At 42.1% G+C, this 25,437-nt stretch overlaps 1 protein-coding gene across 2 annotated transcripts in view; it reads left to right on the forward strand.

The window, feature by feature from the left end:
* Positions 1–24,714, forward strand: part of LOC310899705 (uncharacterized protein) — a 221,537-nt gene extending 196,823 nt beyond the window's left edge. Inside the window, exons 6-7 of one of the 2 annotated variants that reach the window (XR_014584570.1) lie at positions 23,375–23,527; positions 24,227–24,714. The gene's annotated coding sequence lies outside the window, so the exon portion shown is untranslated. Of the gene's footprint in view, positions 1–23,374 lie in introns of both variants that reach the window. The other variant, XM_083836476.1, reaches the window with a different exon arrangement.
* Positions 24,715–25,437: the final 723 nt, after the last annotated feature.

The following is a 25,437-nucleotide window of genomic DNA, read 5'->3' on the forward strand; positions in this document are numbered from 1 at the left end:
TATGTGGACAAAATCCAACTCTACATCTGTTTATGGCATATGTAGGCAGCACCATCTCCAAGATTTTTTTTTCGTGTCTTGTTGAGCTCAGTAGCTTTGGGAAAAGGAACTCGCAAGACCTGAGCTTGCTTCACTGTGCCCTCGTTCTGACTGCTAGTTCCCCAGAGCAGCTTGGGATCCTCTGGATCTGGATTTTATGCTCAAGTAGGACAGAAATGAAACTCAACTAGCCCTGCCTAAGCAAGCAGACTCACAGACACCTCTTCCACGGGTGCATGCCCAGATGGTAAATATGTCCATGCCCCTCTGACCACAATGATGTGACTCCAATCTGTGGATCTGGAGATTTTAACTCACAGAATAAAGCCACATCCTGGAAAAAAAATAGTTAAAAATGCACCAGTGAGGCCTATTGATGAACATAGTTGGCATTAATGAGTCTCCTAGTTCTCCACTAACTTCTTGGGGAATCCTGGAGAAATCTACAAACACAGGCCAGCCTTTCCTTCAGCATGATTTCAGCATTTAGTCCACCAAATCCATGGACCTGTTATCCCACATGTCTACACCAGGTGTCTTGTCTCTACAATTTGAGCTACGGCTTTAATAGACAATTTTACACCGATTTCTTGTACCCCTGGTGCAGACATAATGGAGCTATTACAGAGGGCCAGACTTTGTTCACTGATTTGATTATTTCTGTTACTGATTAGGGAAAAAAAGGAGTGCAGGAAAGATAAAATGTTTTTTATTCTAAAATATTTGCATGACAGCATTTGACAAGTGACAGAGCACTCCAGCCTTCACGATGGGAAATAGAGATTTAGCAGCCTCAAAAAATTTGTGGGAGCAAGCTGATTTTGATCAAGATGTTTGAGAAATAATGCTAATGTTTCCTTCTGATAAAGCTGAAGTCTTTCATGGGATGGAACGGCTTCAATTGAAAGGAAGCGCTGGAACTATGTCCTAAAAAGTGACTTTGGTATAGTCAGGCAGATATTTTCATTTGCTGGAATTTTTGCCCGACATGAAATTTTGGACCATTCTGGTGCGGGACTTTCCTGAGGAATTAGAGCTGTGGCCTTTGATGTGCCCCAACACCATGGGTTGTGGTGCATGGGGGCAGTGGTGGCAATAAGCAAAGCAATTCCCTTTCCTCTACGTTGGAAGAAGCTTTTCTGTCGCATAGGTTTTTTAAATGCACTCGGTCCAAGTGTGTGTGTGTACGTACACATTTTATATGTCGCTGAGCCTTCGTGTTGATTCTGCACATTCACAACAGTCTGCCGCTACTAATGACTCCCTGTGCTGTGTTAGCGATACCAGCCAACTAATTCGGGATTTGTCCCCTGTGAGCGTGCATACCTGATGGCGAGTACATAAGACTGCAGGTTATAAAAAAGCCATTTTATTAAGCTGAAATATAAATATGCGTTTGTGTGGTGATCCCAGCATATTCCAGGTTGCTGGTGATTGGAAAGACCGAGTGCTGCGGAGGGCAGGAGGAATGGAGCTCCTCCGATGTGCTTGAGAGGCAGCACTTTGTACATCTCCCCCACGTGACATGCAGCAAGGTGCTGGCTGCAGGTTATGTAGCTTGTGCTCTGGCTCAGTATTTCTAACAACTTAATGAATGCTATGACAGATGTAACTAGCGTTTCAGTAATGCAAGGTTCAGGTTTGTGTTCAAAGGGAGCGAGGCCCTCAAAGAGACGTAGCTCCTGCTAGGCTACATGCTGTAAAGCCTCAGCTGAGGCCCCGCCTTTACCTAGGAGTTTACAGCCCAAACAGATTTTTACAAATGAGGAACTGAGGCCAACGACTCAGGAAATGCCATGCCCAGATTGCATGGAGGCTGTGTGACAGACAGAAAATGTGTGGTGCTATCTTCCTGTCCAAAAGTTGGGTTACTTCCCTGACCTTACTGTTGCGGAAACCTTGTGGGAGGTGAGTAGCCTTCCAGGAGTGGGATGCCAGACTATTTCTTTTTCCCAAACTAAATTTGCCCGTGCCTCTAGAAGCTCGCCAGTAATCAGGAAACAGTGCTTTGTGAGGAGACAAGATGCTTCTCATGTGGCAGAGTTGCAGATGGAGCGTGAGAGCAGAGAGCAGCTAGGGAAGCTCTGTCCTGCACCGAGCCCCTTTTGGCTACCACCGGTCCCTGGTGCCATCACCCCCAAGTGCCACTTGAAGCCCACTGTCACTGCTGGTAGAAGACAGGGAAACTCGTGTTCACAGTACTGCTGGAGTTAAGCACAGGTAGTGGTCTTTCTGAAAAGAGTTAGGAAAGCAGGATCTGGTTGAAATTACCTTGGGAACAAATAAGTGAATGCAAGTAGAAGGGAGATGAAAAATACGCAAGAAATAAAGTAATGGCAGTTAGATGAATTGATAAAAATGCCAGGTTAGGCTGAAGTAAGCCTTATGTGAAGTTACATCCTAATTGTGTTGGCCCTAATCTCATCAACAGCCAGACCCTAATGCTGGCAGCATCCCCACAGTGTGGCAGAACCTTGTTGGACACAGGCTACAGCCTGGCCAGAGCAGCCTCTCTGCTAGTAATAACATGCTCTACAAGATAATCCAGTCCTTCTGAGAAGCTTAATTTATGATTTTGTAAAAATTGCCACTCTCTTCTGGGTGTGAAACTAACTTGAGAGGATTTAAGTTGAGTGTTAGTAATGCCACTTCTGTGGCAAAGCCATAACCATGTTGAGAAATAGAAATAGGAAATAATGAGGAAAATTCTGTGTAAAGCAGGAGAATTCTCCAGGTACACTGGTAAAAGCATGTTTTATTGGACATGATTATTTTTCTGTGCTGTTTACTCAATCACAGTATCATCTCCATCCCCCTTTTCCTCATCTCTGCAGCCCCTGTTCCTTCACATGCTCAATAGAACTAGGTATATATGTATTCACCATGACCCAAAAAGTAAATTTTAGTCAGCTGCATCGATTTGTTCTTGTTCAATGCATTATACCAAATTTCAGATGCAGCGAACAACCAGTATACCAACTTCAGCAAACAGGGCTTTTGTTCAGTCATGTTTCTGTCGTTCATGTGCCCTCCTGGCTGGCACAATGACAGCCTTTTTGCTACAAACCTTACCAAAGAATGCAACTTGTCCTCATTGTTCTTGCCTTACGCCCACTGCTTCCTTCTGGCATTTCTGTTCTGTGCCTGGTTTTACACCTCTCGGTGGAATCGTTCCTCCAAAGGCTCCGCTTCCTTATAAGATCCTTTTGTCTTCTCCATCCATATCGTTGTCCACATAGGATTCCCCCTCCCTCTTACTTACTTTTAATTACTCATCTCTTCATTTCTTGGTTCCTCTTAGTTTTTTCCTACTCTTTTAGCACCTACATCATCCTGCATGCTCTCTCTCTGTCCTTTTCGTACAAACATGTCTCAAAGATGATGCACAGTACTTGACCTACAGCATCTTTATTTAATTTGAATTCAACAGTTCTTTCTAATAAAAGCAACCTCAAAACATTTTCTGCTTTTTTCACACCATTTTTGTGTGTTCCCTTGCCAAGACGCATCTCTTTGACTGCCCCTATTTCTTTACACCTCCTTCCAATCAACTTAGTACATTTTTCCCCGTGAAATTACCAGCTTCTCTGTGTCCACTCATTCCCCCAGAACACTGGTTACTGATGACATCTGCAAGTAAACTATGCTAGACTATAGGACATATATTTTATCAACACACCTATTAGACTGTATTCCTTTGCATGTTATTCTTAAAAATGTAACCCCATTCTGCTTAAGAGGTCTTTAGAAGCTGTGCCAAATAATGACTACATTAATTACAGTTGCATGTCTGCACTTTGAAGAAAATGCTGTTTCTACTGTGACACTGTTTTCATCCACTCTGATGGTTTTTTATTCCCCAGGAAAGTAAAAGATCAGAATGCTTCTATTAACCTGTTTCTCCTGAATGCTTGAGTAGTTAAATTTTAGGTCAGTATATTGATTCACAAGGCAACAAGTAAATTCCTTGGTTGGTAGGTATCTGCCAGTTGACTAGGCTTTATCCATTTCCATCCTGCGCCTGCAGCAGCATAATATTTCCATTGCAGTCAGCTTATGGGTGCAAATGATCACATCTGCATCTTGATTTATTCCTCACTAGTTGGAAATATGCAGTGTCAAGTATTCAGTGAATTTTGCTAGGTCCTAATGAGGATTCAGTATATCATGATTTTCTCCAGCTTCAGTCTTGTAGAAAAGTTTTTCTGCATATCTGTCTTTTCAAATCAAAAAAGATATAGTGTGCTGGTACATAGTATATTTTACATCCAATAAAGTTTCAGGCTATGCTGAAGAAGAAAAGAACTGTGTGGTTCAGCCTCACCACTAATACCACTGCGGTATTGAGAAGTAGAAAGAGGTGGTTGGGCGATTGAGGACTAACCCCTGGGCCTGGCTGAGTCTCAGGTCAGAAGATGGCAAGAGGGATTTTTAAGGCCTTTAAACTCTCTTGAACCAGATGATCAGTAAAAAATAAAGGGTAAATAGCAGAGTTTAGGGCTCCAAAAGGCTGTTCTGAATTGCTCAACATACAACAACCTATATGTTCAAGTGGTTTGCAGGTCCAGTGTTGCTAGAACATACTGTTTTCTTCCCCAAATCCTTTCCTGTCTGACTTAGGTGCATGGGAGAGGATGTGAATAGCACCCTTTTTATGGCACTTAAAGGCTCTGTCTAGAGTGATAGGAACTGCAGCAGTCTTCATGGATAATGGGGATTTTTTTGTGATGGCAGAGTGTCCCTGGCCAAATTATTCTCTCGTCCAGGCATTCGTCAGTTCAGGGGCTCAGAACTGGTCCTGCTGCTTGCTTAAGAGTGAGGTGCCAAGAGGTGCAGTAGCTGTTATGAAAAGATATCCTCTCAGTCACTTAGTTAAAGTCAGATTGTCACCAAGTTAAAATTCTGATATTGCTGTCCGTCATACTAAAATGCGATAATAGTTCCCGTAAAGTTAGTAATCCTCGTGCTTATGCAGTGTTATGTAGTAATACTCCTGACCAGCGTAAGCATGGAGATTTGGTTATTATGTAGAAGAGTTATAATAAGAAATATGACTGCAAAAGCAAAGCAGTCAGTTGAAATTGGTCTATAATTAAATGCTTAGAAAATTCTGTGCTTAGCTCATTTTAAAATCAAGTGCTTCTTTGTAGCAATTTCCTTTCTTTAATTACAATTTCCTGTCTAGTTTGACATTTACAATGCAATCTTGGGGGACATGTTTGTGATTTATTATTCTTGCTCCTATCAGGATATCACTCGGCAGAAATGAGTTTATAAAATAAGAGCTCAAATTATTATGGCCTTTGACCAATAAAGCTGGCTCATAATTTCAGGCCTGAGAAAAGATTAACATTTTTGACAATCAAATGCAGAATTACCAGTGGGGGACAATTTTGGAAACTATTTCAATTTTCTGAAACATTGTACATTTTTAATAAGGAATATATAACTGGTTGTATATCGGAGCACAGACTTAAGAGTAGAAAGAGCAACAGTGAATTGTAAAGCAAACCTGAAAGGAAGACTTTAACATCTAACATTGTTTGGCCTCCTCTGAATGAAATTGAAACTGCTAAATCAACATTACTTGAAAGTTACCTAATGAAAGAGATACAAAAGCTCAGATAAGTTCACAGCAATGCATTCTCCCTTTTTTTCAGCATTTCTGTCTCTATGGGCTAATTCGTCAATTCATCCAGAGGAGCTAGAGGAAATGTTTTGTTTAGTTTTCAAATCTTACTGAACAAATTTAATTCTTTATTATTACTTGTCTGTTGGGGTCTTTCATTTAGAGAAACAGATGCCCCTGCTAAACTGCATATTGCATATTCCATTCTGCTGTCACTGCTTTTCCAATGACTTTCTTTGTCCCCGATTCAGGAAAATGTCATTGTTCAGGACAACACAGAAGTCAAAATGAATTCTTCACGACTTCTGCACATGTTCAAAGTTAAATGTGAACTTGTATGTAACACAAAATAGGCTTCCTGCCTTGTGTTTTTGTGGAGTGGGTTCTTAAAACCTCTATCCAAAGTGGTAGGTGTGTTTTTAGTGTAAATTTGATGTAATGTCAAAATGGATGGCCTATAAAATTAGATTGAAGGAGAGAGAAATGGTATTGGCAGGGAAGAAAATTTGTATCTTTGGAGATCTTTAAAACAGCTCGTGTGCACATTGCTGAGAAGTGCAAATGCTTAGCACCTCTCAAAGTCAGGCTGCTTTTATTTAGATGCCAGCATATAGAGTTAAGTGCTTATTTTTATGTACTGTGAATTAAAATCATTATTTTAAAGAATCTGTCCCCCCTCATGCCCAAGGACATGAGAAAACATGGTATTTGTTACTTCATTTTTGTAAGGCGAAAGCGAGGAATGGTGGCACAGCTCTGACCCCAAGTAGTTCCACGTTAGTGACAGGACTAGGAGTCCTGCCACCACATTTCAGAGCTGCTGGTCTGAAGCTCGGCTGCCTGGACCCTATTCCTGAGTCACAAGCACACGTGATTTCTTTCTCTGCCCTTCCAAAGCAATGCTCTCAGAGCCAGTGGTGTTCCACTGGATGCATTTTACTTGAGTGGCAGGTTAAAGTAGGTGCATGAGCATCTCTCTCCAGGGCACCTGTCTCTGGTTTAGTGCAATACTCATTGTGGGGAAGAAGTGATACGGAAATTGGATGCACCCAAGAAGGGATGGTGATGAGCATCTGCACTGCTGCCTGGTGCAGGGGCTGCGTGCGACCCTGCTGGAAGCCTGCAGGCACGAGGACCTGCCATCTCCCTGGGGATAAACGACAGCAGGTGGGTGTGCCTTTTAAAATATGGAACTCGGCGGGGAAAAGGGGAAGTGCAAGTCTATGGAAATGCAGTTATTGGCCCAGAAAAATGTCTGAGTAGTACTTAGAAGGAACATGGTGTCTGGAGTCAATAGTTACTAAAGAGGAGGGGATGAAAGTTGAGCAAGTAATGAGACCAACGTATCTTCATCATCCAGTGTCGAAACCAATTTGAGTTTTGATGGCTGGATATATGCTTGTCTTTGGACTGTAACCATTAGTGGTGACTAGAGAGCCATTTTCTGCAACTTCTTCCATTTCTGAATTATTTTTCTTACAAAGTTACCTTTGGAGGGAGAAGTGCTTATTAACCTGTCATCTCTGCAGCTTGATCTTAAGACAGAAAATAATCAAGAATGCCATTATTGTCTAGTCTAGGAAGGCTTGCGTTATGAAGCAAAATATTTTCTAGCTATGAAAAAGCTTTATGCAAATTGTAATACTGCAGAGTTTACATAGGATCTGCACACGCCAGTATAAAAATCCACCAAAACTCTCTGTTCAGAGTTGCAGCTACAACAGGCCATGCTCTGTCACCCCTCAGGAGTTGCTGGCTGGGAGGCTGGTACAGGCAGGTCAGTCCAGAGGCGTCAGCTTTTCTAACTTCTAGAAAAGAGGGTCCCCCTCAGGAGGATCCAGTTCAGAAATCCACAGTGTGTTCTTATTTGGCTTGAATTCCTTAAATGGAAAGGATAAAGCTGCCTTTCCAAAATCTTCTCCCTTTACTTTGAGGATTATGACGTACTCTTTAATTCTGGGCTGACCGAGCTCCCAGACAGAAAGAAAAACACGGTTAGGAGATGAGGATCCTTTGCTGATGTGAATCAGCAGAGCTTCACCGGTGTCAGTGAAATGCTGCTAGTTTATACATGCTGATTACTTGGCCCTTAACACAGCAAGGTTTTCCCAGAGTTGTGTGTTTTGACTCTCTTGAATTTTTCAATCCACATATGGATAATATATATATGTGTATTACTTGCGCACAAATGTTTTTGTCCCCGGACAGACCGGGTGCTGGCAGAATTTCCCTGTGAGAATGTTACTCTCTGAAAGGTCATACCAGTTACTCTTTCAGCCACAGCCAGTGACAGATCCAGCAGCCTAACTTTGCTCAGGAACATGCCATAAACAGAGGGAAAGAAGGAAAACCATTTTGTTGAATGAGAGTTCCCACTTGGCATCGTCACTGTAATGAGCCTGCCATAGATTTATGTGTAATAATTCTGTTGTCCTTCACCACCACTAGCAGTTCTGTGGTCGTAGCAGTCTTCTATTTGACTTCATTGCAGTTGTAGTTTTCCTGGTAAAGTGAAAAATGAATATTTGTAGGCTTCTCTTCCATTCCTACCAATTGCCTTTTATGTAGTAACTAGAGTTTCTCCTGCAGAAAAAGAAATGGTACAAATATCTCAAGTATCGATTCCTTTTTGGTATCAATGTTCCCTTGTCTGTGGACAACAAATGAAAAAACAGTCTGGTGGGAAAACAGACATTCTGCTGTTGTATTAAGGGATGCCTGTACTGCCTTCAGCAACTGTGATGTACTAGGAGAACAAGATTTGCAACATGAGGTATGTTAAAAATCCTCTCCTAAGTTCTTTATTTAGGTACTTGTAAGCAGTCTCGTTTCCAAGAATGCCAAGCAATCAGCACTCCTCCCTGTTTTCACACAGACCTTTGGGATTAGAGCTCCTCTCCCAAGCAGTACTTGTAAATTCATATGGAGGCATGCCCTGTGATCTGCAGGCATTGGGCTTTGTGTTCTTCACAGTGAAACTAGTCACATGGGCCTGGAGAAAACATCGCCTAGTTTTAACACCTGAAGAGAATCAAGGTGTTATCAACCATTACACTCCGTGTCTTTTGGGTGTGAGCTCAAACACAGAGATGGCCTTTTTTTTTCCCATGGATCACACATGAAGTGTATCTCATCTGACTCTCCTTGAAAGCCATGGGAGTCCTGTCATTAAGTCAACAGTAAGCCCATGATTTATTATTTGTAACATATTTCTTATTTGTTCAACCCCAGCACTGTTTTGAGTGTTTTCTGGGTAAGCACGAAGTTCAAGATTCCAGTCCCGGCGTGTTTTCTGTGGATAAAATTTATGTGGCTCACGATTTACGCCAGTTGGATTCAGAATGAGGCCCAGCATCCCTGCTCCCGCATTTCGACTCTGCTCAGCAATGAACAAATGCAGGGAAGAGATTGGTGTGCAGCAAACTGCAGCATGACCGGCCTGTGAATTTTTGCACATGTTTTGCTATTTCCATAATGTTTGTTTGGATTTCACATACTGCCTAGGCAAAATTAATTGCCTGCACATTTTTGAAAATTTAGTCCAATGATCTCTTTTTCTATTTCCTGGCCTATGTATGCCTTTGGCTGCCAAAAATAACTCCGAGAGACACGTTACATGGAAGCTGGGATTATCCATGGAAAGTAATAGTAGTACTCTCATGCACGAAGAATGAGCAGGCTGCCGATTGTAATATGTTTAAAGGGTCAAAAGAAATCTATAAGTGGTCAAGAAACAAGACAAACATTGGCCACCAGTCTGATGGGAAAAGCAACATCCATTAAGTCCATTAAATTTAACATTGAAATCAATGTTTAAACCACAAGAAGTAATTAGTGTAATTCATATTACAGACCTTTGGATTTTTGAAACCAGGTTTAATTATATTGAAAAATGACAGCTTCATTTTCCCTCTATGAGTAGGTTACTACCATGTTCCCAATACTTTTATTAGGGCTGGGTGCCGATATCAGGTTTTTAATGACATTAAGCAAAGCAGTATTTCAGCCATTTGAGGAACAATAAATCAGTTTAGATTCTTTTTGAATGGAGACAACACAGATCAAGTGGCTTTTAAATCATTTTCCTTTAACATTGTGCAGTAGAGCTGCTCACTTGAAACAGCAGCCCATGGAAAAAAAAAAAAAAGTTGTAGAGTGATATTTGGATTCTCTGGCTCACTTTCCCTGCATCAATGGACAATTCATGAGCTACTGCTAAGCTCTGGAAAGGTATCTCTATAATCCTTTGCCAATACAAACTCCACACAACTTTTACAAGGTCTTTCATTAGTGGTCTCAGATTTGAAGGAAGATCAAGTGATACTGTATCTTCTGAACTTAAAACCTTTCAGTGTTGTGGATGGTGTTGACAAGGATAGTAAATGTGGCCATGAGGATGCAAACACAGAATGTTAATTTTCAGAGAATTTTCATTGCCAGCTCTGAAGAAGGTGAAATGTTTATCTTAATTCTGTCATTTCGATGTGTTTCCACACTCTTTAGTTGTCTCTTCTTTCTTGAACCACATTCCTTTGCTTCTTCTGTTTAACTGGGGATCTTTTCTGTACAGGGTATTTTTTTCAAAATCTATTAGTAAGGCTCCTGGAAAAATAGTGAAAAATAGGCTTCTCTTTCAGCTTCCATTAATGTAAAAATACCATGCAGGTATGCAAATAATTAATGTTAAAATTAGTACCCCCTGCTCTGAGACTGTTCCTGGTTCTACCTTGTATATGGGGTGGAGGAGGGAGTTTCAAGTTACTGAGCAATGGGCCTCCTTCCCCAGAAATAGGAATGTAAATGCTCAGCCTGAATTCGTAGCAGAGTGTACTGAAAATGTGAATATGCCTTAGTTCTGCTTCTGTGCTGGGCAGCCCAAAGGTTCTGATACAGGAGTGAGCGACTGAAGGTTGTGTAGAAAACCGTCATGGGGTGGATAACTGATGGTGTTCATCTAGGTGAGAAAAGTGGTGTGTGGTCATTCGTTTAAACTGACAAGTAGAACCCACTGAGTTGAGGTAGCTTTAAATTGTTTGCAAATGTGATAGAAACCCCCCAGCTTCTCCCTGAAGCAGCGAAAATAAATTTCAAGCAATACGTGATACCTCCTCAGCCACCATCAGGCCTTGGATCTCACTGCTCCCCTCCTGCTGTAGGGGCCCAGGGAGCCTCCATTTACCTTTGCAGTCAGTGTGATATTTACAGGCTTGTCTTCCCCTGGGTGCCGGTCAGGGATGTGGTGGAGCAGCGAGACCCCAGGAGAGTGCTCTGTCAGGTCTTTGGAAGCCAAAGATGAAGCTGCTGGGCATCAACCCAGGAAATATAATAGGTATTAGTGCAAAGAAGAGTGATGAACTATACGCAGGAATGGTGCCATGCATGGCATTCAGCAAGCCATAGTGATGTGAAAGACAAAGGAAACTAATGGAACAGTAGAAAGAGGGAGAGACAGGGTTTTATTTGAATGATGGGATCATTTTATCAACTTTTTGGGTAAAAAACTTGTTTAAACTGGTAGAGCAGAAAACATAGCTGTGACAGACCATCTCTGGATAGCTCTGTGCCAATGAGTGGCTGTAATGAAACCAGCAATCCTCCATGCCACTCAGGAGGATTTTGCTGACCGTGAGGATTATGAATGTGGGTACGAGACTTCTTTACAGGGCATGGGAAAAAGTCTGTCTGCAGAAAGAAAGACAGGAGAAGATTCCAGACCTGTGCAGAGATTCCCAGGATAGATCACTCTTCGGGCATGTTGATACCATATAGCATGGGTAAATGTATGCTCATCCTGCCCATGCTATTCACTGAAAAAAAATCCTTCTCAGGAGGGATTATTAGCCCAGGCTTGGTGCCAGCGCAGTCACATGGCTTCTGTCAGCTTGGAGCGTGGGCAGAGCTTGCTCGTGGCTGTTTCCAATATGTGGTATAAACATACCCAAAGAGCAATAGCAGGTGGTAGCAGAGGAGGGGGATAGAAAGGAAGGCTTAGAACAAAAGATGTTAAGCTTCATTTGGGATACGATGAGCCAAATTCATCATCAGTGTAACGCCCTGAAGTCAGTGGAGTTACAATAATAAAATTAGTCCAAAGAATCATATCCCTCCCTGGCACTTTATGCAATGCCTTTGATCTCACGAGGTATATGTCATGGCAACATCTTGCCTGTTGAACTCACAACATGATGCCTCCAGGGTGAAACATTAGAAAAAAACACACGACGGCCCCAGGAAGTCATGAGCTAAGTTTTAAACGTACGTTTCAGTCTGAAATGCTGGCAGAGACTTTTCCTTTCTTCCTGCGTGTTTGCCCCAAATGCTAACGATATAATGAAATCTTTGGCCACACATTCATCGCTCAAAATGGGATTAATTTCTTTCTGTTTGGCTAGTACAAATAACTGCACATGAAGAGTTTATGCAATTAGCAGAGGGGGTTATTTTGTCTTGGCAATGGTTTTGTCTGGAGCAATGGAAGAAACTGAGGTAACATGAATATTGTATTTAGCTTTCTCCATCCACAGAAGTAAAGCCAGTGTTTCATTTGGCACTCTCTACTTATTAAAGTGTTCTTCTGCATTGCTTCCCAGCTTCAGCTCCGCAACTCCTGAGCAGGCCAAAACCAGTCCCTCTCACCTCAATCCTTCCTTAAAAAATAAAAAGCCAACACAAAACCCAGACATACAAACCTGATATCCCCAATAAGAAGTACATTCCTCTCTCTTTTTCATTATTTAGCAAATGCACTTAGAAGTTATATTGGTTAAACCAGATCCTCAGCTGGTTTAAGTTTACCTAGCCTGAGTGAGTTCAGTAAAGTTGTCTCAATTTACAGCAGCTGAGAATTTGGCCCTCATTATTAAAGGGTTTAAATAATATAAGATCAGCTAGCCTTTGGGACTGTGCCCTATTTCAGTGATGGAGATTAGTGGTCTAGAAGGCTGAAGCGGCTCACCATTGTGGGTGATAAATTGCAAGGACTGGGTGCTCAGGGCTTTCTCTGCTAAGAAGCTGCAGTTCAGAAGGGGTTTTACTCTTTGAGCTACTGAAAAACACAATTTTGGTGTTGATCCCTGTGAAGCAGGAGTTATCTTAGTTTTCTGTCTTGTTCTGTGGTAAGGAAGGGATGTTGCAGGTGGTGGCTGTGCTGTATGGCAGGTTTCTGGGCATTATAGCCCACGCCTATGGAAACAGAGCCATGCTCAGCCCGTGGCAAAGCAGCTTCCACGAGGCCGGAGCTCCTATGGGAGTCGGGATTACACAGGGCCGTCCCTGCTTGTGTGCCTTACTGCTAATTCCTGAACCTGGTGCACAGTCTCAGCAAAACTGGTTGAGGGAGAGGTCTCCGAGTTATTTAGCACCTGCAATTGCGTGGACAATGTGGAGTCACAGAAAACTGGAGGCAAAATCCATCTCCCCCTTGCTGAGACGTGGAACAGCCATTATCCCTGCTGCTGGGTCATGGCCAGCTGCCTGCTAAGTACAGGCAGGTAAACAGGTAGATACCTAAACCAGCTACTCTATGTGCTGGCTTCTCTCCAGCCAGCAAAAGAAAGAAACCAGGCAATCTGGAAGGAGCTGGAGTGTTCTACGACTGCAGAGGCCATGGACTGAGCTAGGGGCACTGTGGTGGAGCACGAGGGACCTACAAAGGGGGCTTTATGCGAGATCTGCTCTTTGAGCAACAGCTCTTTGGAGCTGAGGAAGCTAAAGGCCGCATATGTGTCTGGTCCCACATAAGTTAAAAAAGCTTTTTAATTACCATTTTTGTTTCTGTTTTACTCTTTATAAACTGCCTGATTATCAGGCGACTTGAGCAGATTACTGGCCTTTAAAAAAGCACTGGGAGCAACAGAACAAATTAGTTGCAATATATTGGACAAAAGTAGTTGCTCTTTTCTGCTCTTGAAATTTCTCTGAGCAGATCAGAATTTGATTTTATGTTGGCTTTCTGTTCAACCATTTTTCTCAAATTTTTTCATGTATTTTTCAACTTCACAGGGAAGCAATTTGATGCAAACAGCCCACGCTCAGTATTCATGATTTGGGCTGCGTGGCCTCACCGTGATTGGTCAGATGAATTACAGGTTTGGATGAGCAAGAAAGCAAGTGCATCTGGCACAGATATCGCCCCTGAATTTCCATTTTTTTCCTCACCCACACCCACTATATATGAGACTTCAAAGTGCATTTTGCACAGTTCATTATTATTCTAATTTTCAATGGAGTTGTGCATCTCAAACAAGACAGGGTCCCATATCCTGTGTAATTAATGTACAGACACCTAACGAGATGCAGTCCTTTTCCCTTCGAGTTTACAACTGAGACAGGTAAGAGAGAACAAGGAAATGGAAGCATGAAGGGGTAAAAGGATTTGGTCAAGGTCACATCTGTGTTAGTAAAACTTGATCACTCAAACGTTCATGGCAAGTAAATATGAAAGGAGAGCAGTCGGCCAAAGTAAATTCACTTTAAAACCTGAATGAATATAATCAATACTATTCACCCACTGTGTCCCAGATGCCTGAATCAATTTGATAACAAACAGTTTGTTCACTTTTTTTAGTTATTTGTAAAGATGTGACTTGATTGCCAGTGTGCCTAATTCCAGACATATGCCAAATCCCTAATGACAATGGAGCTGCACTACTGCATGCCAGGACTGAGGCAGAGACTCAGCTCCTCCCTGCTAGACTTTCCCCAGAAGATCCGCAGTCAGATCCCCGTTCGACTATCAGACAAACAGATGTGCTGCTTCATGGATTCACTTCCTACTTGGTGCAAACACGTAGCAGTGGCTTGGTTCCTGAGCCACAGTTGTGGTCCCATGTCTCAGCACAGGCCATGGCCGTGCTGCACGTAGCACGCAGCCAGCGGCGTGGGGGTGCTTGCTGGGGCTCATTTATGCCGTGGCACACCTGGGACTGCTTCCCCTTTTAGGAGAGGTCTGGCACTGCCAGAGAGAAGTGGGAGAAGTGACCTGACTGAGGTAACGGGCAGGTGCCCATCAAGGCCTTTCTTTCTAAGCCCCTGCAGCAGCAGCACTTGCTCCCTGCTGTTGCCTTGAGACACGGCTGGGACCTGTCAGCTCAGTGGTCTCTCAGCCCCCCTGCTGTCTGGTCGTCCCGGTGAGCTGTAGGTACCTGGGGCCAGCTGCCTGTGCTCCACCAGACCCTTTGCTTCCCCAGCAGCGCACTCCTTTTGAGCTGCAGCTAGTCCTTCTCCCAGGAGCTGCCTTCACTAGCTGAGCACCTGCTGGAGGAGGCTGTTAAGAGGGCCGAGCCCAGCAGGAACTGCCTGGGCACCATCGATAGCTACCTGTGGAAACCACAAGAGGGGTGCTGCTGATCTGTCATCTCTGGTGTCCGCTGAGGTTTGTCAGCAATCGGGCAGTTGGAACAAGCACAGAAAGCATCTACAGAGAAATGGGCACAGATTTGCTGTGACAGACACTGCCACAGCCATCCTGCAGGTGGGACTTGCTCTAGCAGATGCTATACTGAGGGGCTTAAATGCAAATGACTCTATCAGCAATTGCATTGTACCCTCAGCTGATCTTGATATCAATTGAGTACAGGTACCTCAAAAAACAGTGGGGCCTCTTTGGGTGATACAACATGCTCTATGCAGTCTTTCCTTTTTTTTTTTTTTAAAAAAAAAATGCTCTATATTACCTTTGGGTAATTTGTGTATTTTTCTAGTCTTTTTTTCATTTATTGTTTTTGGGGGTACATTTGTCTTTGAGAGAGCAAGTTCTGCCTATAGTTTGGATTAAGTTTTCTAAGTGAGTAGTCTATTTCAGTTGTTCTGTCCTAAATCAAGAAATTGAAGCTGGAATTTGAAGATATTTTGGAGTATGGAGTATCTGCAGGACAAATACCCCTTCCTGCAAGTTATCTGCCCTGAAGTCAATTAGCTGAGTGCTGCAGAAGTCTCCAGGGAATATAATGTTGTGAATTCATGATTGTAGAGCATTTGGTTCAAAATATTAGACATCAGATATATCCTATGCTGTTCGTCACTATCTGCAGAAGAGCTGTTTACTAGGTCTTTGCAAATTCCTTTCCCTTTGCCCATCTTGCTAGGTTTACATCAATTCTGTAGTGTTGTATTCCACCCTCTTTGAAAATTGAGTCACCCTGTCAGTGATTCATGTGGAAAATAGCAACACGTGCATTTCTTCCTCTTTTGGATGGCTTGCTCAGGTAAATGACTACCCTTTGTAGAAAGCAAACCAAACCATGAAGGTCTGAGCTAATGCTATTACAGAAGAGGGATGTTTGTGGTACTGAAACTCCTGAGAAAGAGCATGGTGTTGCCTCAATCGTAGAAACATGCTGTGTTATGTATTTGACTTGCACAGATATCTTTTTAATTGAAAGATCTAAGACAACTATTTCTTTTTGTGCTCTTCCTTCTGCTCTGTGAAGGACAGGAATAGACTATTCCTTGCTTCGTTCACATATATAACTACTGCTGCTATTACTGTTTCCTGTAAGAAACCATGGAATTGCATTTTGAATAATTACCAAGTAATTAAAGAAAATGGGTTATAAAATACTGTCACTATAAGTGTCTTCCAAGTTAAACACGTACAGCCATAAAATACTAAGGGAAACTAGATCAATCTATTGAAGATACATACACATGAAAGTTCTTTGTAAGTCACAGGAATTTATAAAAACTTGCTGCATATTAGAGAGCTCTGAGCTGTGTGGCCTTGTCCTACCCGTGCAAATGTGACAAAATCATGCTTATCAAGTTTGACTGGCACAACTGAATCTCTACATAAAAGAGTAAAACTTGGTCTTAAAGCTGAAGTAAATGCACAGGACCTTGTCTCCTTCAAATGGCATCCTCCCAGGAAATGCACAAAAATCAATATATTATAGTAGCTTATGATCTCATTTCAGTGATTCAACACAACAAAATTTCAATTACATCTCTTCTTTCTGTGTCTGCTGACTTTTCTCTCTGAACAGTAGTACTAGGTTTGGAGGTTTGTTTTTTTTTACTTTCTCCTTAGGAAGTTGTCAGGGAAGGCAGCCTGTCCTGAGGAGAACATATGGTGTGTTAAACTATTAGAGATTAACAAAGGTTGAGAAATTCATGAATGCCATGGACTCTATAGCACTAGTCTGGGGAACTGAAAAACCTATGGCATATTGAGCTGGCTACTCTATCCCCTAGGGCCTACAGGGGATTGTTTCCTAACATAGATGTCCTGCATTTTTGTCTAGCGTAGTTTAACTTGATTTTTCACAGAATAAAGGTTGTACCTTTCCTGTAAAATTACCTTATAGCTACCTTATACAGGAAGTGTAGATGGCTTATACTTCCCAGTCATATCAATTTTATATCTGTCTGAATGGGGTTATTGCTTTGGCCCCCAGAATATGTTATGCTTATTTACATTTGGGTCAAGCACTGATCATTGCCTCCTTATGGTTTCATTGCGGAAAGAAGGTGGTGGCAGTGAGCAGATAAATTATAAAAGACACGCTTCATCTGCATGATCTCTGGTCTCACTTCTGCCCTTAGGTATAGTGCAATAGTTCAAGTTTATAGCCTTGTGGATAAAGAAAAAAAAATCCTTATGTTGTTGAAAAGTGAAAATGTCCATAAACAGCATTATTGACAAATATTACAGTTGTGTCACCAAAGACCAAGGCTCATTGTGCTAAGTGCTGTACGGATGTCTTTAAGAGGGCTTCCCTGCTATGAACAGCAATATTTTTGTTAGAAGGTCTTGTTGGTCCCATGACCCTCTTTGCTGTATTTCACAGCTTGAATAGCACATGGGCATTCATGCCTTAGTAGAGGTAAGAACAACCCAGTTTTAAAAACAGGCCCATTTTTGTCATGGTTGTGCTACTCTGTATCTTCTGTCTGCCACATTCAGAAATTTGCTATCTTTATTGCCGGGCAGTTTGCCGTGCTGCTGACTACATTTTCAAAAAGTACCCACCTGAAGAAAATGGAGCAAATGAACCTGAATAGATCTGAAGAAAACACTGAGGTTGTCTTATATAAAAAAAAAAAAAATAGTTGGATCTGGAGCTTTTCATCTTTTAGGCTAAGTATAGGGTCAGATTATCCTGTGAATGGCTTATGTAGAAGGCACTACTGCAATGCTGGAATCAAGAGATGTCTATAATTGTATTCTAATTAGAAAACCAAGTTGTTTACTCTTTCTGCAGTTTTAGTTTAGGGATACAGAAAGCCCCCAACCAGCACATGGCTCTTTGAATACCTAAGGGCAAAAGGCCCTATAAACATTCTAGAAAAATGATGCTCTGAAGGCCTGAAAGATCAGATGTACTTTTTATCCCTGGGTTTTTCACTGGAGCATATTTTCTCCCCTTCCTTTCTTATATGGCAGCTGTTACTTATTAAAGCTACTTCTGTCTTTAGTTTGGATAAAAATATCACCCGTGCCTTGATCCCTTCATGGTCCAGGACCCCTTTCCAGAAATGCTACAGCCCCACCAATTATTTTATTGTGTTGATGTATCTTCTTTTTTTTTTTTTCCTTCTCTCTTTGATCAACACTTATCTCACAGCAGCCTCCGTATTTTCTTTGATGCATCCTCTTAGAAATGAGAGTTGATAAATACAGCAACGGTAAGGAAGGTGAGCAAGGAGTCAGTGGAGTGCTAGTCTGTGCTCCTTCCCTTTACAGGAAGAACCTGACAAATACGTGCAAATTAAAGCAGCTCTTAATGGCCTTTCTTATTAGTTGTTGTTTACTTCTGGAGAGCTAGGGAAGATCACCTGTTAGCTCCCATAGTAAGATGTTAGTATCATGTGGTTAGGCACAACTTCAGAATGTCTGAATTTGCATCTTGCTCTTTTTGGTGGATTAAGTGCGTGGAGTGGTAAAGTCTGGGTTTAAAAATGGAGAGTCTGGATGAGTTTTCTGGCTCTAGAGCAGGTTTTCTGAGTGCCCTTGGGTGAATCAGTTGCTTTGTCTCTTCAGCTCCCTCTCTGCCAGACTGATGTAATATTACATGACTAATATAGGTGTTGAGAAAATAAATTAATGGATGTCTGTGAAGCATGCAGATCACTGATGCAAGGATCGGTACTTCTGAGAGCCACCAGCAGCAAGCTTGCTGAGGAAGGAGGTTGGCTTGCCAGGCTGAGAGTGGGAAAACCGTCCAAGAAGTGGACAGGAGGCTGGTAAAAGGAAGTGGGAGAGAGCTTGGAAAAAGTGAATTGGGGCTGATGTAACAAAAGGCATTCATAAGCTGTTATGGAAATTGCAAAGAAATCTGAAGTTTGGATGTTCCCTTTGAATCTGGAGACTCACAGTTCTCAAATAATCCCATCAAAGTTGAGTAGGAGAAGCCGAAAAGAAGGCCTCCTGAAAGTCACTCAGGCACACAGAAAAATATATACACATATATCGACATTAAATAAGCCATGAAAAATGCACACAAATAATCCAATGAAAAGCTGCATTATACTCTCTCCTGTATGAATTATAGTGCATATACAATAATTGCAATGAGTTCTGCTAGGAAATGTGTGAGAATGGAAGTGCCTATTCAGATTGGAAGCCACAAAAGAGTAACCTCTAATAACAAGTGGATCCTAGCATTTATTGAAATAAGTAAAATAGGAAAAGGAACAGAGGGAATGAATCACATAAAGAGGAGAAAATTTTGAACCCATGCTGGCCCAGAAGAAGTGTCAGAAAGAAAGAACTCCTTCAAGTAAAAACACTCCTAAATTAGACCTTTGTCTGACCGATTCAATAAGAAAGGAACAGGGAATAAGGAAAGTCATTCAAACGTATTCATTAAGTTGCCAGAGAAATGCTTATTAAAGAAACCCTCGTCTTGATCCTTTTTGGGGGGGAGGAGGGAAAAGGAGAAGGAAGGGAAAGACTTTTTTTTTTGTCTAACACTAATTCTTTAGAGGCATTCTTCCTATTATTCCTTCTATTTTGACTTGCTGCATTTGAAAAATATGTTGTCTTTTAAATAGATTTATTCCTTTTAACAGCATTTGACATCTTTTGTCAGAAGTTCCTTCATTTTTCCAGTTTATTTCTTTAACATGTATTTGTTTAAGTGGCTTCCACTGTATTAATTGATGTGTTTGTGTCTGTTCAGAGCAAATGCATTCTCCTCACAGGGATTTTAACAGGCATTTGTTTAAGTGGGTTTTGCTTTTCTGTGTCTATTTCTGCTTGTTTTTCTGGTAGAGAAGGAGACATTACTAACATGCAGCCGACATAATGAGTCCCATTAACTCCCAATTCAGCTTGCTTTTTGACCACCTCTCTTTTAATGACTGTACTTTTCTTGACTGCAAAGTTTGGGGAATAGGAAAACTGTTCGCTCTGCTGGATTTTAATACATGTTTACATCCTTCTTTGCAGAACAGCACCACCTCTCAATTAATGTTACTCCCAGCCTTAAAGGAACACTTAGTGATAAATAAATGTGAGTTGCGCATTGGAGAAGTGTGGTGCAAACCAGAATTTTTACAAAGGCTGCCGAACACTTAGAGACTAAGCAGCATTTGTGTTCTAATATTTTAAAGCCTTTCCATTGATCTCCTGTTAACTGAGAAGCAAGAATTAACCTCAATGACAGTGCTAGTAGCTCTGCAGTCTATTTTGGCCTGTTCTTTAAGTAAAAAGAGCAACCTAGATGAGAATTTTGTGCTTCACTGGATATTGAAAGATGAGGCAATAAACTGCTAAACTTGAGTAATCACACACTCCCAGAGGAATGCCTCAAATGGGGTTGGTCAAAAACCTTGAAATTCTAGCCTTCTGCACACTGCCTGGGCTTTAACATTTGATGAGAGTCATTATAGTGGGGGACTGAATACAAGTGTCTTCTGATTACAGACCTTCCATTAAAAGTTCCCACCAGTGTGCCTTTCCATAGAGAAGCGTCAATGGGATTAAAATCTCAATTCACCCCAGTCAATTCTCCAGTAACACGATTTCATTAGAGGCAGGCAGGGAGGAAAATGGACTAGAAAGCACTGAAACAGCTGGTGTATAAATTATAAAGTGTACTTTCTACTAAGTGAACACACCTTCCGCTCAGCCACATTACTAATTAATGTGTAGGGTAGCCGATTTTATGTAAATTGTATTCTTCCTCTCTCCTGTGCTTTGGTTAACAACAGGTTCTTCTAAATCTTGGAAAAAGAAAGATTATGCAAAGCTATCATCATATGAAAATAGCGTATTAACATACCGCCTGTGAACTGTATCCAATCAGTTCCTTTTCACTGGCGTGTGTACAAAACAATTAAAATCAAATTTATATTGCACTTCTTTAATATATTCTGGCATTAATATAATCAACGAACAAGTGTTAAAAAGTCTTACAGGCCTATTCTGCTTTAAAATGATATGTTTGTTCGCAGGGTTAGCGGATATTTTCAGCTGCTTTTAAAGGCCACCAAAAAAGAAGAGTTCTAGCTGTACGCCTGTGACTCTGGCCGCGAGGGGTTCACGGGGAGTCTGTCTCATTTTAATGGCAGCCTGGTGTGTTTATTTTTTATGCGGCGTCTTTACTCCAGGAATCTGTCAGCTGTTCTCCGTGTTACCTGCAGCATATTTGTTTTTAATTATTGGATGTTGCTGAATAATTACTCACAAAGGTTATGAGAGTGCCGAGTTGCGGGGCTGACCGCAGGCTGGTTGTGCTGCCAGCTGTGCCCGCGGCAGCAGGCGCGGGCTGTCTGCACGCCTGCACCGCCGCACCCGCAGCCTGACGGTGCCTCACACGCTCTCGGCACGTCCTGAGGTCCCAGGATCCACACTCTGAGGTTACGTTTTCCACGTCTGTTTTCCTTGCTGCTCCTGGCGTGCTCTCCTGTGAGATCAGATAGCAAGGACCAAGGTATTTTGTCACTGCTCTCGGTGGAGCAGGCTCAGAGATCTCCAAAACCAGTAAACTGGTGGATGGGAGTAAACCACTTTTGTCCGTCATGGAATCATAGGACTGGGAGGTCTAGCAAGAGGTTATTTGTCCTGTCTCCAGCCACACCTCCAGGAGGAGTCTCCATTCAAGCACCTCCACCAGCAGGCACTCCACACCTCCTCAGGCAGGCTTTCTCAGGGCTTCTCCAGCGTGCCTGTTTCTGAAGGCCTAACCCGAATCTCTGGCTGCAGATAAGCCCCTTTCTTGTCCTGTGTGTAAGGGAGCAGAAGAGATTACTCTCTTCCTTTACTTCTCCTCACCTTTCGCATGTTTTGAGACCCTCCTTTCCCCCAGACACACACGCAAATAGACGAGCACTAGTGCGCAGCCAAGGAGAGTCCTGAAACTACACCAATTCTCGGATGGTTTCTTCTGTCCCCTGGCAGTGCGGACCCTGGCTACAAAGGCCCATCCCTCTGAGGAGACCAGAAGAGAACACATTTCCTAGGAGGAATACAGTGAGATTCTTATACCAGTTCTGAGCCTTTTCCTAAATCAAAGCTACTCTTTGTGCCTAGAGGTAATTGAAAATATGGACATTGCATGCAGGCTTGTGTGAGCAGCATCGTCTTGCTGAGTCCAAATGTCTTAAGCCCTACTCTTACAGCCCAAGAGTAGTGACCTACTCTTGCTTTGCAAGGGGAATTCTTTTTCTTTAACTTTGTGTTGAATCCTATGATTTTGTAATGGCAAGTGTCTGTGAATGTTCCCTCCTTGAGCATTGCACTTGTACAGAATAAATATCTGTGGCGCTCTTCTGGATGTGGGAAATGTGCTGCTTAAGTCGGTAAGCATGCCGCTAGGGTACGGGCCACAGAACGGAGTCCATAAAATCCGTTCTGCAGCCTATGGATTCTTTGCAGTAGGGGCAGTGAAGTTGTGACAGAGGTGGTTTGTCCACTGAAACTAAGCTGAGACCATAAGTTCACTTCACTTTGGACCAGAGGATAGTAATAAACCATGGATGAAATGTCAGTGCTTTTCCATTAAGTGACCCCACGTCATCTTTATTTACGACTTCCTAACAATGGACTTAGCCAGATGGCCTACGTGATTGGCATAATTCCATTTTGAAACTGCAGATTTGAATTCTTGAAAGTATAAATGGCTGTGCATTTAAATATTCACTCTGTCAGGAGAGGAACTGTAGGATACCTCTAGGTTATGGTGTGTGCAATTGGAAGCAAGGCACCTGGAAAAGCACAGGCTGGGAATTTGGTACCAAAATTCATTACCAAAAATGGATTTTTAGACTTGCACCATTTTTTTTTTCCTCCACAGCCCTTGGCAGCAAACCTATCAAGTGAAGTGGGGGGAAATGCAGAGGAGAGAAACAAATGTTTAGATTCATTGCTAAATACTTTCTTTCAGCCCCACACTTCCCACTAGCTGATTCTCAGTGCCACCAAGCCAAGGAGCTGACTGATGTCGTACCTCGTACTAAGCACTAGGTCAGCCCTGCTGCAACTTGTTACTCTCTGATGGTGTTGATAGCATAAGTGGAATCTGCAAACTGGCCCTCGGCCGTGAGAGTGAGGACAGGATCATCTGCAGTAGTTTATAGGAAGAGAGGATGTGCAGGTTCTCCCTTTGGTGGCAGTGGTGAAAGCCCATTAACTGCAGCCACTTTAGTGTCAGTAAGAACTGTGTGTAGCCAAGGAGGTCGCTATGCGGAGCCACAAATTACAGTAGTTATCTTCTCTGATTGCTCAGCACTTGAGGCAAATGTTCTCTATCTCACTCCCTTCAGCTCTAAATCACTGTAAGACCCTTCTCCGCTGCCTGACGGACAGCTTGGTGCCACTCTCTCCAGCTCTGTCAGGACGTGATAGTGCTGTCCCAGTCATGGTACTCTGCCTGCCTGTTAAAGGAACGAGGATGGATGCAGCGTATCGGTGCCCAGGTTTGCCTTTCCACATACGGTATTGGAACGAATGCTCTCTTGTCCTTTCAGAAATACTCTGGCTATGAACCCAACAGGGTCAGTCAGAGTACCAGAAAGGACGAGCTGATCATGTTTCTGGCACTGGTGGCAAAAGTTCTACAGATCTGAAGGGAGAACAGAAAATAATCTCAGGAATGTGTGAAAAGGATCCCTCAAATGGCTTAACGTGGTTTAACAATGACTTGTTTGGTTGTTTGCTGTGGTGCTTTTTTTGGAGGGGACGTGTGTATGGAAAAATAAGCCGTAGTTATGATTTTCTGGGCAGCTTAAAATATGGTTAGAGGAGAAAAGCTTATTTTTCTTTGTGTGGTGCTATCAGGAAGGCTGTAAACTAATGAATAGGTTCCTCAATTATTCTGGGGTTGCGTTTCTTTTCAGTCAAGGAGATTCTTGTGTTCTTGTAATTTTTACAAGTTATTTTTATGATATTTTGTTGTTGTTGTTGTTACTGTACTATTTGTATCAGTGCTTGCCTAATTCTTGGAAATTGTCCCATTTGTCTCCAGTAGGTAATGAATAAGGCACAAAATGGAAAATAAGTCTGTTAAGTTTGTTAGGATTTAAAATGTGAGGGGTTTTTTTTCTGTGATGAGGAAAATGAAAAGGACAGTTGTAGTAACGTTTTCATTATCTGAGTTGAATATCTACATTGCCTAGGACCTGTAATATCTCTAGCATGATGGAAAACATCAAAAGAATGGGATTAGAAGACACATGAAGAATGGAACTCATTCCTAAATGGAGACGCAGAGAGGATAACCAATCACAGCAAAACCAAACTGAAATGGTTGAGGTTGTCTGGCTTTAGGGGATGTTTAGTTTCCTAGCACAAATTGCCTGTAATAGATTTTAATTTCTGTATGTGTTCTGTAATTATTTTTTTTTCATTGTAACTGTGAAATTGAGTGTTTTGCTTCTGCTGTTATCAGGTCACTCCTGAAAATAAAGTATATCGCAGAGAATTACAATGTTATTATTATTCAAAAGCTACATGTTTGGGCAATTATGCAAACATTGTCTTCCTGTCAGTCAATAAAACCTTTCCCGGAATACCTGGGACCCTTGAATTAATTAGACTTGTCATCTCCTCCTTTGAATGCCAACTTGCAAGTGGGCCACCTCAGTTCCCTCCCTGTCCAAAGGGCTCCACCACTGCCCACCAAGGTCACCTTGCTACACGTATGTCCATCTGCGTGGTGTTCTGCAATGAGCAGTATTGCTTCTCTAGTTACTGGGTGCAAGCTTATATATGTACAAGTCTGCAAACTTTGTATGTGCTATAACAAAAATAAACCAAGTGACCTGCGTGCCGTTGCAGAGGTAGGAAGTCTACTGTGAGCAGCATCTCTTCCCTGAAGGAGGTGCAGCTTCTGTGGCCTAATCTCAGAGAGATCAGAGGCTGACTTCTCATTTCTGTTGTGGCTGGAAGTTTAGGAGCACAGTTTAGAAGAAAGTAGCTGGAGAAAAAAGCCCTGGCAAAAAAAAAAAAAAAAGTAATGATACTAGATTTAAACAAGACTTTTTTTTTTTTTCTTCCCTAAGTACTCTTAATAGGAATAAATGGTTTCTCTTTTCAGATCTGTATATTTCTGCAGAAATATACTGCTGGGAAAAGGCAGCAAAAATTCTGGTGACCATGTTTACATCCTACACTGAAGACTTACTTCAGAAGAAGAAAAGACACAGAATTTTGTGCTGGCTCTCATTGTAAAGGTGAGTGTTGTCCTATATACACACTGATGAGAGCAAAGCTAAGTGATACATAAATTTAATTGATGAAGTGAACCAAAGTTACATCAGCCAAAGCCTCTCCAGTTTTTTGGAGGTGGAGACATTCTCCTGCTTTGTCTATTCTTGCTTCTTGGTAA

This window comes from Anser anser, assembly GCF_964211835.1.
Source record: "Anser anser genome assembly, chromosome: 5".
Taxonomy (NCBI): Eukaryota; Metazoa; Chordata; class Aves; order Anseriformes; family Anatidae; genus Anser; species Anser anser.